Genomic DNA, 14,492 nt, shown 5'->3' on the forward strand with positions numbered 1-14,492 from the left:
ATTAAACCTTGAGTAATATGACATTGACCTGAACGATGTATGTTCATGGGTGGACTCAACAAACTTATTATATATTACAAAAAACTAGTGAACCGACATAACAGAACAAATTGGCAGATATTTTTAAATTTGCCGAGTCATAAATACAAATCATTTGTAATAGACACATTAATAAAAAAATAAATTACTAAACACAAAAAGAGATTTGAGCTAATACTTGTTGACTTTATACATTTAACTAACATAACTTTGTATTTTAAATGTTAAAACAGAGTTTCTAACTGGTTCTTGATAGAATCTATAGTCAGAACCGGTGATAGGTTCATATAATATAATTTATAAAATTACTTGTATTTTCATTCATTTCATTCTTGATATAAGTAAAGAGCCTAACTGAATAAAGTATATTCTTTTTCTTAATTCATTTTTATTTAAATTCAAATTTCATTAGCAAAAGTAAAGCAACGCAGGTAAAAGAGTGATTAGTATTGCACAATTGTCACTTTTGTAAATAATTTTGTACTTTCTTTAATATCCAAATATAATGACCAAAATGGTATAAGTTGAAAATTATTAAACAATATATAAATTTCAATGGGAGAGTTATGCCATGATTGCATTGTGCTAGATGTAGACAACTATAAAAATGTTTACAGAGTAAATAAATAGCTGAAAATTCTATGAAAACATTCCAGTATTTAATGAATATATTTAGTTGTAAATATCATGACTGTAAAAAGCATTTTAAACGAACCTCGCTTTAACATAATTGTGCTACTCATAAGTTGGTCATATTAAAAAACAAACTATTGAATACTTTTAACGTGAACGCATCGATTTTACTGAATCATCGAGCGTTGTGTACATATTTTATTCTACGAATGAAACTTTATCGACATACGATCTCACAAGTCATTTTATTATCAAACTAATTTTCGACCCTCGTTTCAGACGGCCACACTTCATATAGCTTAAACATTCTCATCATATTACACACTAGCGGCCCGTCCCGGCTTCGCACGGGTGCAATGGTAATCCTAAATATACTACAGAATGCCATTATACACAATGTTCATAACTTTTATGATATTCGATAACACAGACCGCTATGTCCCTGAGTTTTAAATCTATAATATTTTTTAAAATATTCATTTAAATGACTTACTGAAAAGCATATTCGTCTATATTGAATGCACATTTTACAATAGCTTAATTTTTTTTTATGACGTAGGTGGTAATCGAGCAGGAGGCTCACCTGATGGAAAGTGACTACCACCGCCCATGGACTGCAACACGAGGGGGCTTGCAGGTGCGTTGCCGGCCTTTAATGCTGTATTGCTTGCAATCGCTTTGAAATTAAGCCTTTATTTCTCGTAAAAAGTAAAGGATAAAATATGGTGGGTCATCCCTAAGATAGATATGTATATACCAAGACGCCCTCACCGCTCAGAGGGTACCGTACGGTGTCGTGGACTGCGGCGACACTTCTCGCGGGCGATCCGCCCTGGGAGCTCCAGGCGGAGGTGCTCGCGGAAGTGTACCGGTTCCGGGTCGAGGCGAGGGACCGCGGCGACCGTCCGGGGTCGGCGGAGGTCGGGCGGATCAGGGCTTTAGCCCAGCAAGCCCTGATCGCCCGATGGCAGGAGGATCTGGGGTCTCCCTCGGCGGGCCTAGCGACAGTGGAGGCGATCCGTCCCCACTTGAGTCGCTGGGTCGAGAGGAAGCACGGCACACTGTCGTACAGAATGACGCAGGTACTTACCGGACACGGATGCTTCGGTAAGTACCTGCACGGGATAGCGCGGCGGGAGGAGTCACCCTCCTGCCACGAATGTGGTGCGCCAGTGGACACGGCGTACCACACCCTGTACGAGTGTGCTGCGTGGGGGCCCCAGAGGCTCGCTGTCGAGCGTAATCAACGCCATGCTCGGTAGCGAGATGTGCTGGTCGGAGATGCGCTCCTTCTGCGAAAGTGTCATGTCGCAGAAGGAAGCAGCGGAGCGGGAGCGGGAAAAGAATGCCGCCGCTGACTCGCTCCGCAGAAGACGACCGGGGAGAAGGAAAAGGCGCTACGCGCACCTTCTCCCTCCGCCTCAATAGGCGCCGTAGGGACCAGGGGGGGTCCCAGTACCCTGGGAATCCCCCCTAGCTGTTGGAGGCCCGTATAGACGGGCCGACCGTCAGGGCGTCACGGTAGCATGCGTAAGCGATCCCGTGGCGTCCGCCGAAAGACGGAGAGGGTACCGCTGGTTTTTTAGTGGGTAAACCCGGTGTGCTTGGGCGCACTCGGCGTTCAGGGCTCCGGGGAGTCCCACACACCCCCCCACTTTCCATCACGTGGGGGAAGCGCGTAAAGCGTTTTTCCAGCGAGAAAAAAAAAAAAAGATATGTATATACCAACCCAGATTTTTTGTAGACTCTTTTAAGGGGTACCATACTGTAAGTACATTAGCGTTTTTAATGTAATTGTGTTTATTTACGACATCAAATTAGATAACTCTAAAATTATCAGTGTGTCTAAAGTATATTACACAAAAACTATGTATTATACATAAAAACCTTCCTCTCGAATCACTCTATCTATTAAAAAGACACAGACAGCGGTAAGCGACTTACTTTCATACTATGTACTTAATGATATTAATATATCATATTAATGTTGAGTGAGTATTTACACACACATATTGAGTGTGTATTAAATAATCCACTGTTTATATAGTTGGTACTACTTACTTGTTTTTTATGTTCGATCGAATTAATATCAATTGTTTTGCAAATCAACAAACAGTTATAATTGTGTCCTATTGTTCTTGTTGACATCGGATATATAATTTAGTTTTGTTTGTTGTGTTGTTTGTTTGATTTTAATAAATTTTCAACTATTTTAATTAATTAATCCACTATCGATATTTCGAAACAGCACGCTTTCTCTTAAATAGGTCAATAATAATTACTTAATAATTAAAGTGTATCAGAAATTTTTGGACTTCACTATAACGTTCCGCGTGCCAAATTTTTCTTTTGTTTTATAATCTGATATTTTATATGCACTTACATAGGAGTTTTTTTTTAAATAAATATAGACTAAGAGATTTTGCATATACGTAACTTTTGACAACGAAAGAAAGTTATTCCTTATGCCGTCAATTCGCTGTCAACCGTCAGGGTACGAATACATCTTCAATATGTATTCCCTCGTACCTGGAATTATATATGCTGACGCAATGTTCCATAAGGAAAACAATGTATGTCTGGCGTAGGGTAGGTATCAACCCAGATGGCTATTTTATAAAGTGTACCGTTAAAATATTTATATATTTCTTAGTTATTTCTTCATAACATTACTGCTTAATAAATTGGCTCATCGATCATTCCTTTTATTGAATGTTCCTCATAATAGTCTTCTTAGAATATATACCGAGGATTTCCTGATAAATATCGTATGCGGCAAATTGTATTCTCGTAAAATATAGAATACTAGTTGAACTTGAAGCCAAATTCAAACAAGCGCGAAATTTATAAAACACAAACTTCTAACCCCCGTTTCAACCCCTTAGGGATGAAGATTCGTAAAATCCGTACTTAGCGGATGTCAACATCCTATAAGGAATATACATGTTTGCTTTCAAGTTTGTTGGTATTATAGTTTCAGATATATAGTGGCTAATATTTCACATAGCGTATTTTGCTTTTATAAACATACATAGATATACGAGGTCTAAGAAACATCAACTAACAATGAGCGTCATAAAACCGAAATACGACTCGTTCTGTGGGTTAGAGTGAGAAAGAAAGAGTCTGCTCACTGCTGTCGTATGCGTAAGAGAAAGGGAAGCAAGATAGACTAGTAACGTAACGTAACGTAACGCGTTACGTAACGAAGCGGTTTACCCTCACTTTACCTCAGCTTCTTTCTTCACGGCCTTTCTTATAAAATATTTTTCTCTCCTTTTGCCATCATTGATTGGGCATTTGAAAGAAGAAGACAAAACATTTAAAATTGCCGTTAATTGAACATTAACAGTCATTTAATATCCATAGTCGTGTGGAAGTGGCAATTATCTATAAAATTCAAATAATCCATACTACTAAATGCTAGAGGTTTACGTAAAGATATAATTGTATTTTAATAATTATTCATCAACTCAATAACAACCTCGTAATGGTGAAGTTGCATGGGAGCCCACAGGTGGTTTCATTGCCTGTGGCGTACGATCAAGCAATAAATTGCGTTCTGAAACTCTATCGTCAAAGTTTACGGCCACAGCGTTGGTCACAAACTTGGATGACTTTGGCCAATGTTTGTCATTTTATCGACTTTAAATTGATAAGTACTAGTATTGTTTTGTAATAAAATATTATTTCTTATATTGTATTCGAGATTTATCTTGCTATAAATGTTACATAACTCACATTTGGGTAAAAAATGGTATTTAAATTCAGATAAAGCAAATCTCCCTAGGGATAATTCTTAGTGGAAATATTTCTGCTTTTTTATGGTATATGTTGGTGGACGAGCATATGGGCCACCAATTGGTAATTGGTCACTACCGCCCATAGACAATGGCGCTGTAAAAATATTTACCATTCCTTACATCACCAATGCACGACCAACCTTAGGGGCTGAGATGGTATGTCCTTTGAGTCTGACACACGATTGACAGTTTTGAAAATACTTAAGTACTAAAGAAATAGTTTCCATCGAAATAATATCATCCAACGTTATGAGACCGCAGCGGTATGACGATAGACCTCTTTATCTTTCCGAATCTTATCGAGTATTTGCTGAAAATAAATTAATACCATAAATATATGTATATATACGTATCATATGACATATCAAAAAAAAAACACTCAGATGTAAATAAAATTATTGGTCCAAACATAAACCAACGTTGGTACATTGGACGCATTCGATCGTGACGTATATAATAAATATATGTACATACATGAGTTCTCCTTGACTCAAGACGAACTTGACATCGAAACATCGATATTTTCTGAGCAAAGTTCCGAAAGCAAGTATTTGCTTAGTCAAATATGTATGAGGCGGTCGGGTAATTGTCGATTATTTCGACGGTAATTGATACGATTTAGACTGTAATTTTCGAAATTTGGAAAATAACATCGTAGCTAACTATGTTATCGTTATTGGAAGACGTTTGAAAATTCAACTACTTAACTAACGTTACCTTGAGTTTTTTTCTTATATTATTAATAATCTATATTAATATTATAAATGTGAAAGTAACTCTGTCTGCCTGGCTGTCACTCTTTCGCGACCAAACTGCTGAATCGAATTTGATAAAATTTAGTATGATGTAAACTAGAACTCCAAGAAAGGACGTGTGCTACTTTTTTTGCCCAAACACGTAAAACCAACCCCTAAAGCCAGGGCAACAACTACTCAAAAATCTTTTCTTATTAGGAGAAAGTAAACTGATCTTAGAAATTTAAGTGTGCATTTTATTGCTCTATTTCTAGTTCTCATATGTCAATCAGATTAACAGTTATAAATATGTTGCTTGGATATAAGTGTAATTCCACTTTGGGTACTGTAATTTTAGATATTATGAGGAGAATTAGCCTAACTTTCCAAATGTCATTACGTCAAGCTGTCAGTTTTAATTTTATATTTAGTTTTGTCGGGAAGCCCGAAATACTATTCTGTAATAATATTCGCAACTTCATAAAAATATTTGGTAATTGATTCATATTTATGTTTTGTTGCTAACCTATTCATAAATAATTACCGTTCATTTACAATAAAACATTTTACATATAGACAACTACACAAATCGCTCAAAGCAAAGAGTTAATTGTTAATGGTACCAGTCTTTCAAGAAAATTCTAGATCAAATCCGGACTAAGCCCCGCTTGATTTTCCAGAGCCTAATTTAAGTTTACCTCTTGTTTAGCGATAAAGGAAAAATTCGCGAGGACACCTGCACGTGTTGAATGAAATATCACCTGTCACCAATCCGCATTGATCTCCACCTCCTATTTAATTTGACCTCCGTGGAGTAGACGCCACACTCTTGCGTGTGGTGTGACCATTATTCTTAACATATTGGCTAGGAGATTCATTCGATATCTCGCTTTCCGAACGTTTATGAGCATTAAGTTATGAATGTTCATTAACGAAATTAGATGCTTATGATAAAGTTCCCGTCATCATAACATCATCAACAACAACAACAACAGCCTGTAAAATCCCACTGCTGGGCTAAAGGCCACCTCCCCTTTTGAGGAGAAGGTTTGGAACATATTCCACCACGCTGTTCCAATGCGGGTTGGTGGAATATACATGTGGCAGAATTTCTATGAAATTTGTCACATGCAGGTTTCCTCGCGATGTTTTCCTTCACCGCTGAGCACGAGATGAACTATAAAGACAAATTAAGCACATGAATCAGCGGTGCTTGCCTGGGTTTGAACCCGCAATTATCGGTTAAGATGCACGCGTTCTAACCACTGGGACATCTCGACTCTTATAACACCATCAATTATATTGAATGATGAAAAACATATCTCCATTGTATGGTGTTATTTAAGTCTAAATATTGAATCTAAGATATTACTCAATATAGGGAGTTCATAAACAATTCAGTTTCGTTTTGAGTTTCGTTTATAAATATTAATTCGGCAAAAATATTGCAGAACTCGAAACATTTTGTTTTCGTGAGCAAAATAAAATTTAATTGGGGTAATACGTTATACGTATTACCAATACGTTAAAATTGATTTAAAAGTAGTAAATAGGTAAAATAGAGTACAAAAAATACGTTGTAATGCGTTCAAATTCAATTAGTAATATATATATTATACTACATTACACCTACATCGACAAATTGAAATAAAAAAGGAAATCTTTTCTTAGGAATCTATATAGTTAAGTAAATTCACTTATTAAAAGTAATAGTATATATCACGCATTTATTTAAACTTTAAAGGTATATTAAAATAAATTGTGAAACAAAAATGTTATTTGGCCCATGAGGGGATCGAACCCGCGACCTTCGCGTTATTAGCACGACGCTCTAACCAACTGAGCTAATGGGCCGGTTGGATATACCGTTGAAAATTAAAACTATCATGTGCAAAATTAATGTTTATCAATTATTAATATATTTGTTTTCGTGAAAGCGCGTTTAAACGTTAAATTAATTAATTTATAGAAATTTAAATGTATGTATACTGAATATAAATTTTCAACACATATTTCCACCTATATTTATATACGCGTACAAATTTAGTATGTTTTCATTCGCGTATCAACAATAAGTGAGCAACTGTTAATGTTCTCCATAATCTGCCAATGTTATGTTCATTATATTTTAGTCCGGTTAGGTGAGTGAGACAGTGGAATAAGAGACAGAAGATACACTGTCTTAGGACTCATGGCTGGCAGGGCATTACCAGGTATACCATTTAAAATAAATACGTGTAGTAGTCTCTTATTATTTTAATTTATAAATTTGACTGTTTCGTTCGTAGAGCCTTGATAAGGGTTTCAGCGAATAAATTCTCAGTAGCAGCTCGAAGTCTAGAAATTAGAAGTCGGAAAGCACATAAAGTTGTTGTTTGTGGTGGTTGAGGGCGTCTTCGGTCATCACGGATTTGTCATCCCATAAGATAAGAGTGAGGGCATCATAATTCATTTATAAATATATATATAAATTGTTATTATTAAGAAGAAAATTAAGAGATCCATCTATCCATCATCTTACTGATGTTGATACGGCTCGACTAGTATATTTTAGTTACTTTCACAGTATGATGTCCTACGGTATTATGCTTTGGGGTAACGCAGCCGCTATCCAAATTATATTTGTGCTGCAGAAGAGGGCTATTCGCGCAATCTATAACCTAGGAGCCAAGGAATCATTAAGGTATAGATTTAAAGAAATTAAGATATTGACTGTTGCTTCTCAATATATATTTTGTAATGTTTTGTATGTACGGAAAAATATTAATGTTTTTATGAGAAAATGTGATTCTCATAACATTGGTACAAGGAACAAACACAATCTTGTTACTCCTGTTACTCGACTGCATAGAGTCAGTAACTCTTTTGTGGGGTAATGTATACGCTTCTACAACAGGATCCCAGAAAGCGTTCAAAATGCTTCTGTTGCCAAATTTAAAAAAATTGTTAAGGAACGCTTGTGTGCAAAAGGTTACTATACAATTAGCCAGTTTATGTTTGATAGCACACCTTGGGAATGAAACGATCGCCTCCTGGCTATTTCTAATCATATACTACTATGTATCTTATCAATTTAACAAAAAAAATAACAAAAAAAAGACCCGCTGAGTTTCTTTCGCCGGTTCTTCTCAGGTCAGGGTGTTCCTTTTTCCGAACCGGTGGTAGTGTTTATTTGACAATCAATAAGTAAATGTAATGCTTCTATATTGAATAAAGAAATTTGAATTTGAGTTTGAGTTTGAGTTTACCCTTAACTGCGAACTAAAAACTTCTATTAACAATTGTATCTATGAATATTATGTTTGTTAAAATTACGTGTACGTAGTAAGTAAAGTTATATGAAACAAAGATAAAAAATAAATAATCATAATTAAATTATAACATAAAAAAAGAAAAAAAAATGTTAGAAGTGATCGTGTATCGAATTCGTTTAATTTATAATGAAGGTCTTGTAATAGGCAGGTATATGAACCTCCATGTATATTCTAATAAAAGATATATGAAAATAATTCAAAAAAAGAATATTTTATTACTGTTTTTTTTTCCAAACCGGTAAAGACGAAAGTATTTTATCTTAGAGCCTTCTGTCAATTGACATTTTTCCGGTGTAAAGTTGACAATTATTTATTACGACCACAGATAAACAAACCAATAACGGTTCAATGTTATTCTTCCAAACAAAGAGTACGAGTATGTAATTCACAAACGCAAATTACGGTGGTAATCGTCGTTTACGAGACACTGACATTGTACCTGACCGTAATATGACATGGCGATCGATACTAAACGTGACTATGTTTTATTGATGGTTATTGATCTGTCACAATACGTATTTGTGATGTCACGGCTATCAGTCTCAGCCTCATACTTCGTCTCAACTAATTTTGTATTAATACAAGCTTTCCTACAACTATGCACACAGAATATCCCAAACCTAAGGGATCGATTTTCAAAAACGCTTTGACAGCTATATTTTTTTTTATAAAAAGCTGACAACTTATTTAATAAGTTAGTCAAACTGTCATCCCATATTCAACCTCCTTACAGTATATGTTTCACAAATTCCTTTCTATTCGCATCTAGATTACATGATGAGCTAAAAATGGTCGACGTTATTTTAGTCCGTTTAAAAATATTATTAAATAAACCATTAGTAATATAACATGTTGCTCCAAAAAGGTCTGATATATTTATATTTTTGCATCTATCTTAGTTGCGACTATCCCAAAGGTGACTGGAAGAGTTTCTTAATTAGTTCTTAATATTTTTCGTGTTACATTAATTACGTGAAAAAGTAAATAAAAAATAAAAAAATTGTCATAGTTATAAGCCTCCCCTCTCTTTTTAAGGAGATCATCAGTACGCTGGACATGACAATGGATATGCATATGACACATATAAATATCCATAGAAACATCCCTCGATTTATAACTTCGATCATTTCTTTTACCGAGGAGTACGATATGAAAAGTCTGTGATTCTTTCCCGGCTTTGAACCGGCAATCTTCGGTTAGACGGTTCTGCTTGTATTGCGTAATAATAAAAGAAATTGAAATGAAAATATAAAAACTGCAAGCTCATTCTTTAATTTTCCAAAACAATTTTACCCGAGGCATTTAAGAATCCGTTTCTCGGCGGCATATTAAAGTGTGAATACTTTATAAACAATTGCAAGTTTACACGTTGTTTTGTTATATTTGAAAGGAACACAATAATTTAGTATACAAAAGTAATGAACGGGAGTTTCTGAACCGGCCATTTTCGTATAAAATATGCAAATGTAACTGCCAGTGACGGACATTTTCTTTAATACACCTACCGCTATTAGAATTATGACCACTCGCTGGAATAGATAACGATTAAATGTTTGTTTTATATAATAAGCGGTTGTTCCTCGCGTCACTTGTAATGTTTTTCACTCCCAAATGTCCTGTGACACGATAACATCGTCTCAATCTATTTCAACCATAACAGAAAAAAGCCAAATTGTTTATTTGTCTTTTCACAGCAAATTGACGCGATGCCATTGGAGAGCTTGATTAATCTATGATATTCTCTATGGATTTGCGAAAATTGCCGATTGAATCGACAAAACTGTTATCGGAATCTAAAGTAAAACTAAAGTGGAAATAATTATATAAGTGCAATTGTGTTGTATTATAAATAACGATTTATAAATTATAAACTTAGTAGAGCACAATATAAGTGTGTTATGCAAACCATTTCCTCATAGGGAGAGGCCTTAGCCCAGCAGTGGAAATTTATAGGCTGTTATATGTATAACAGCCTATAAATGCAGCCTGTTAATGTTAACAGCCAGTAAATTGTAATGCACGTAAACATAAGGTTTGTTTAACTATTTTCCTACTTCTATTGAAATAGGCTGTAAGGTATTTTGTTTGAATGTAACTACACTTGTGAGTAAGATCGAAGTAATCACGATCGAATTTCTAACTGATTCAAGCACCTTTTTTCACAAAGCCCTGCCACCAAGAATTTTGTATTTTCTGAATACAGTCTGTATTGAGAATTGCCCGACCGTACAACCGCGGGATTATTAGCCTAATTTTTTGAATATATGGCTAAGCGGATTGGTATATGGGTTACCTGATGGCCATCACCGTCCATAGACAATGGAAATGCAAATAAATTAACCATTTTTTATATTGCCAAAGTCCCAACCTTGGGAACACTTTGTCCCTTGAGCGAAGAGTTATACTGGCGCACTCACTCTTCAAACCGGAACATAATACTGAATACTATTTGGCAATGCTATTTGGCAGTAGAATATGATGCTGGTTTACTTATAATGTAGCATCTGTTTAGTTTTTAATATATTTATCTGTCTGTTATAATTAAATTGACGTTGTAAAGAACTAGAGGCAATATTGTTCAATTAAAATCAAATCAATAAGTAACATTTACAATTAAATGCTCGAATTAATTAAGTAGGTTAAAATATATTTATTAAATAATTAATTTCGATTTAATTACAATTTGCATAGACGTCCAATCAAATAACTTAACCAATGAGCTAATAAATTGCTTTAATAAAACTCTCTTTGATTATATTACATTTAGAACGGTTTTCTTAGCCCACTCGCTTCTGTGTTTAGACTAAATTAATGTTTGTTTTTTAAATTAACTCTTATTAAAAAAAATAATAGAAGTATCAAAAATATCGATGTTTTACATTACAAGTAAAATATAGTATATTATTTGGGACTGACACTAATTTCTACTTTTGTAGGAAAGTTTGTTTTTATTTTCTAATATTTGTCGCCGTGGCTTTGCTTGCGTTTTAGGGGATTGATTCAAATTTACTATAAGTTCAAATTTGGTTCATACCAAATTTCATCAAATTCAGTTCAGCGGTTTGGTAATGAAAGAGCGAATAATAGTATAGATTATTTTCTTACAATTCAAACGAAAAAAGACTCGAGATATCCTAGTGATTAGAACGCATAACAAATTTCAAAGAAAATTCTGCTTCATGTATCCAACAAACCGTTTTGGAGCAGCATGATAGAATAAGAATCCGAATCTTCTCAAAAATCAGGAGGCCTTTGACCAGTCTGAATGTGGTGAAATAAATATAAATCAATTATTACTTTATAAATCCAACACAATTACAAATAAATAAAGCATATGTATATTACGACTGTGGATTACATATTTAGGTATTTTTGTTCAGATAAAAGGTTAATTTATTACCGTTATAAAAATATACATAGATAAAAAAATCAATATAAGATAATATTTAACGTATTAATAAAATAATTTATGGCGATTCGATTGTAAATGTTATTATTATAAATTACAGATAACAGATAAATAACTGACTGTCTGTCTGTCGCTCTTTCACGACCGAACCGCTGAACCGAATTTCATGAAATTTGGTATGAAGCATTCTTGAACTACTAGAAAGGATATAGACTATTTTTTTGCCTAACACATGGCCTCCAACACCGTTAAACGCGCAAAACTGCGGGCGACTGCTAGTTACTAATACGTCAAATTATAAATATTCCAAAGATTATCAAACCTTGTCTTGGCAAAGATTGGCTTAATTCGTTGGAGTAATTAATTTAACGTGGAACCTTTGTGATTGAATAGATCCATACATTGTCACTAAAAATAAATATATAATTGAATGCTGATACATACGCTTTATGGATTTATTGTATGTAATAGTTTTATTTTTCAACGATGTATCTAACCGGCCCATTAGCTCAGTTGGTTAGAGCGTCGTGCTAATAACGCGAAGGTCGCGGGTTCGATCCCCTCATGGGCCAGAAACATACTTTTTACATACATGAAAACGTAACAGTGAATTATACAAATATATGACTAACATAATTATGTTACTGATAATTTAATTTGGTTGAATATAGCATAAAATTGAACATCCAATCGTGATACTGAAATTTTACTATGAGGAACAACTTTAGAACGCTACGGATGCTACGGCATCGTAGCAATGACGACACAGATTATCGTAGATTGCTACGTATTTATAACGTAAAATATTACGGACGCTATATTTATATTTATTTATTTATTATATTTAATTAATTAGATTACGTTAGCTTATTGTTTGTCATTATGAAAGTTTAAAGAAAAAATAATATTGGCGGTTCTCATATCAGATGCTTTTATAGGTGTTTATTTAACCCAAACTGTCTAATATTGTTTATAATTATAGATTAAAAATAAATTAAAACCAATTACATCATAAATAATATCTTGATACACTTCGATGTAATTTTTATATGTATAAAAAAAGTATTCTTGGCCCATGAGGGGATCGAACCCGCGACCTTCGCGTTATTAGCACGACGCTCTAACCAACTGAGCTAATGGGCCGATGACGATATGTATTAAAATAAAGGCCAGTTGAATATATAAAAAAATAGTATATCTGTTTAATGCATCTCCACGTTATATTTGCTATAAATTTTTTTATTAAAGTAATATAATTATTATACTGTTTATAAATATGGAGAGTTTTATCAAAAATATTTAATACCGACCTTTGAGACAGTAATATTTACGCAACTTAGTGGAAACACGGCGTGGATCTTAATCATAGATCATTATCCTCAGTCCCTTACTTAGGGCACGTTAAGTATCATATTGTTGTTTTTATTTTGTATATTAAGTTAGTGAGTAGTTAAAGTTAGTTAATAGGTTTTTTTTTTGTAGTTTTTTTTTTTGTTTTAAATTTTTTTATACATATAATACTGTGTACTAATAAACATTTCTTTCTTTCTTTATCCCAACTTACTTGGGGTCCCCGCAGCATGTCTCCTTCCATACTACCCTATCTAACGTCTTAATCATAATTATCCGATAAAAATCTGCAGATACATACAGAACACACGTGTATAGCAGTTCAATTACTATTATTGTGTTCCAGTTTAAAGGGCGAGTGACCTCGTGTAGCTGAACCGAATTTCATGAAACTTGATATGAAGCAATCTTGAACTTCAAGAAAGGATTTTTTTGATTTTTTTTTTATTTTTTTTTTGCCTAACACGTGGCCTCAAACACCGTTAAACGCAAGCAAAACCGCAGGCGACTGCTAGTTACTAATATGTTAAATTATAAATATTCCAAAGATTATCAAACCTTGTCTTGGCAAAGATTGGCTTAATTCGTTGGAGTAATTAATTTAACGTGGAACCTTTGTGAGTGAATAGATCCATACATTGTCACTAAAAATAAATATATAATTGAATGCTGATACATACTTTTTATGGATTTATTGTATGTAATAGTTTTATTTTTCAACGATGTATCTAACCGGCCCATTAGCTCAGTTGGTTAGAGCGTCGTGCTAATAACGCGAAGGTCGCGGGTTCGATCCCCTCATGGGCCAAAAAAATATTTTTACATACATTAAAACGTAACAGTGAATTATACAAATATATGACTAACATAATTATGTTACTGATAATTTAATTTGGTTGAATATAGCATAAAATTGAACATCCAATCGTGATACTGAAATTTTACTATGAGGAACAACTTTAGAACGCTACGGATGCTACGGCATCGTAGCAATGACGACACAGATTATCGTAGCTTGCTACGTATTTATAACGTAAAATATTACGGACGCTATATTTATATTTATTTATTTATTATATTTAATTAATTAGATTACGTTAGCTTATTGTTTGTCATTATGAAAGTTTAAAGAAAAAATAATATTGGTGGTTCTCATATCAGATGCCTTTATAGGTGTTTATTTAACCCAAACTGTCTAATATTGTTTATA

General features: G+C 34.0%; 1 protein-coding gene and 4 non-coding genes across 5 annotated transcripts in view; 2 read left to right on the forward strand and 3 right to left on the reverse strand.

Annotated features, from left to right (window-relative positions):
• Positions 1–14,492, reverse strand: part of LOC124530915 (adenylate kinase isoenzyme 5) — a 39,022-nt gene that overhangs the window by 9,245 nt on the left and 15,285 nt on the right. The window lies entirely within an intron of this gene.
• Positions 6,990–7,063, reverse strand: Trnai-aau. Its single transcript has one exon. It is a non-coding gene; the product is annotated as a tRNA-Ile (tRNA).
• Trnai-aau lies at positions 12,431–12,504 on the forward strand. Its single transcript has one exon. It is a non-coding gene; the product is annotated as a tRNA-Ile (tRNA).
• Positions 13,002–13,075, reverse strand: Trnai-aau. Its single transcript has one exon. It is a non-coding gene; the product is annotated as a tRNA-Ile (tRNA).
• Positions 14,017–14,090, forward strand: Trnai-aau. Its single transcript has one exon. It is a non-coding gene; the product is annotated as a tRNA-Ile (tRNA).

This window comes from Vanessa cardui, chromosome 7, assembly GCF_905220365.1.
Source record: "Vanessa cardui chromosome 7, ilVanCard2.1, whole genome shotgun sequence".
In the NCBI taxonomy this organism is placed as follows: domain Eukaryota; kingdom Metazoa; phylum Arthropoda; class Insecta; order Lepidoptera; family Nymphalidae; genus Vanessa; species Vanessa cardui.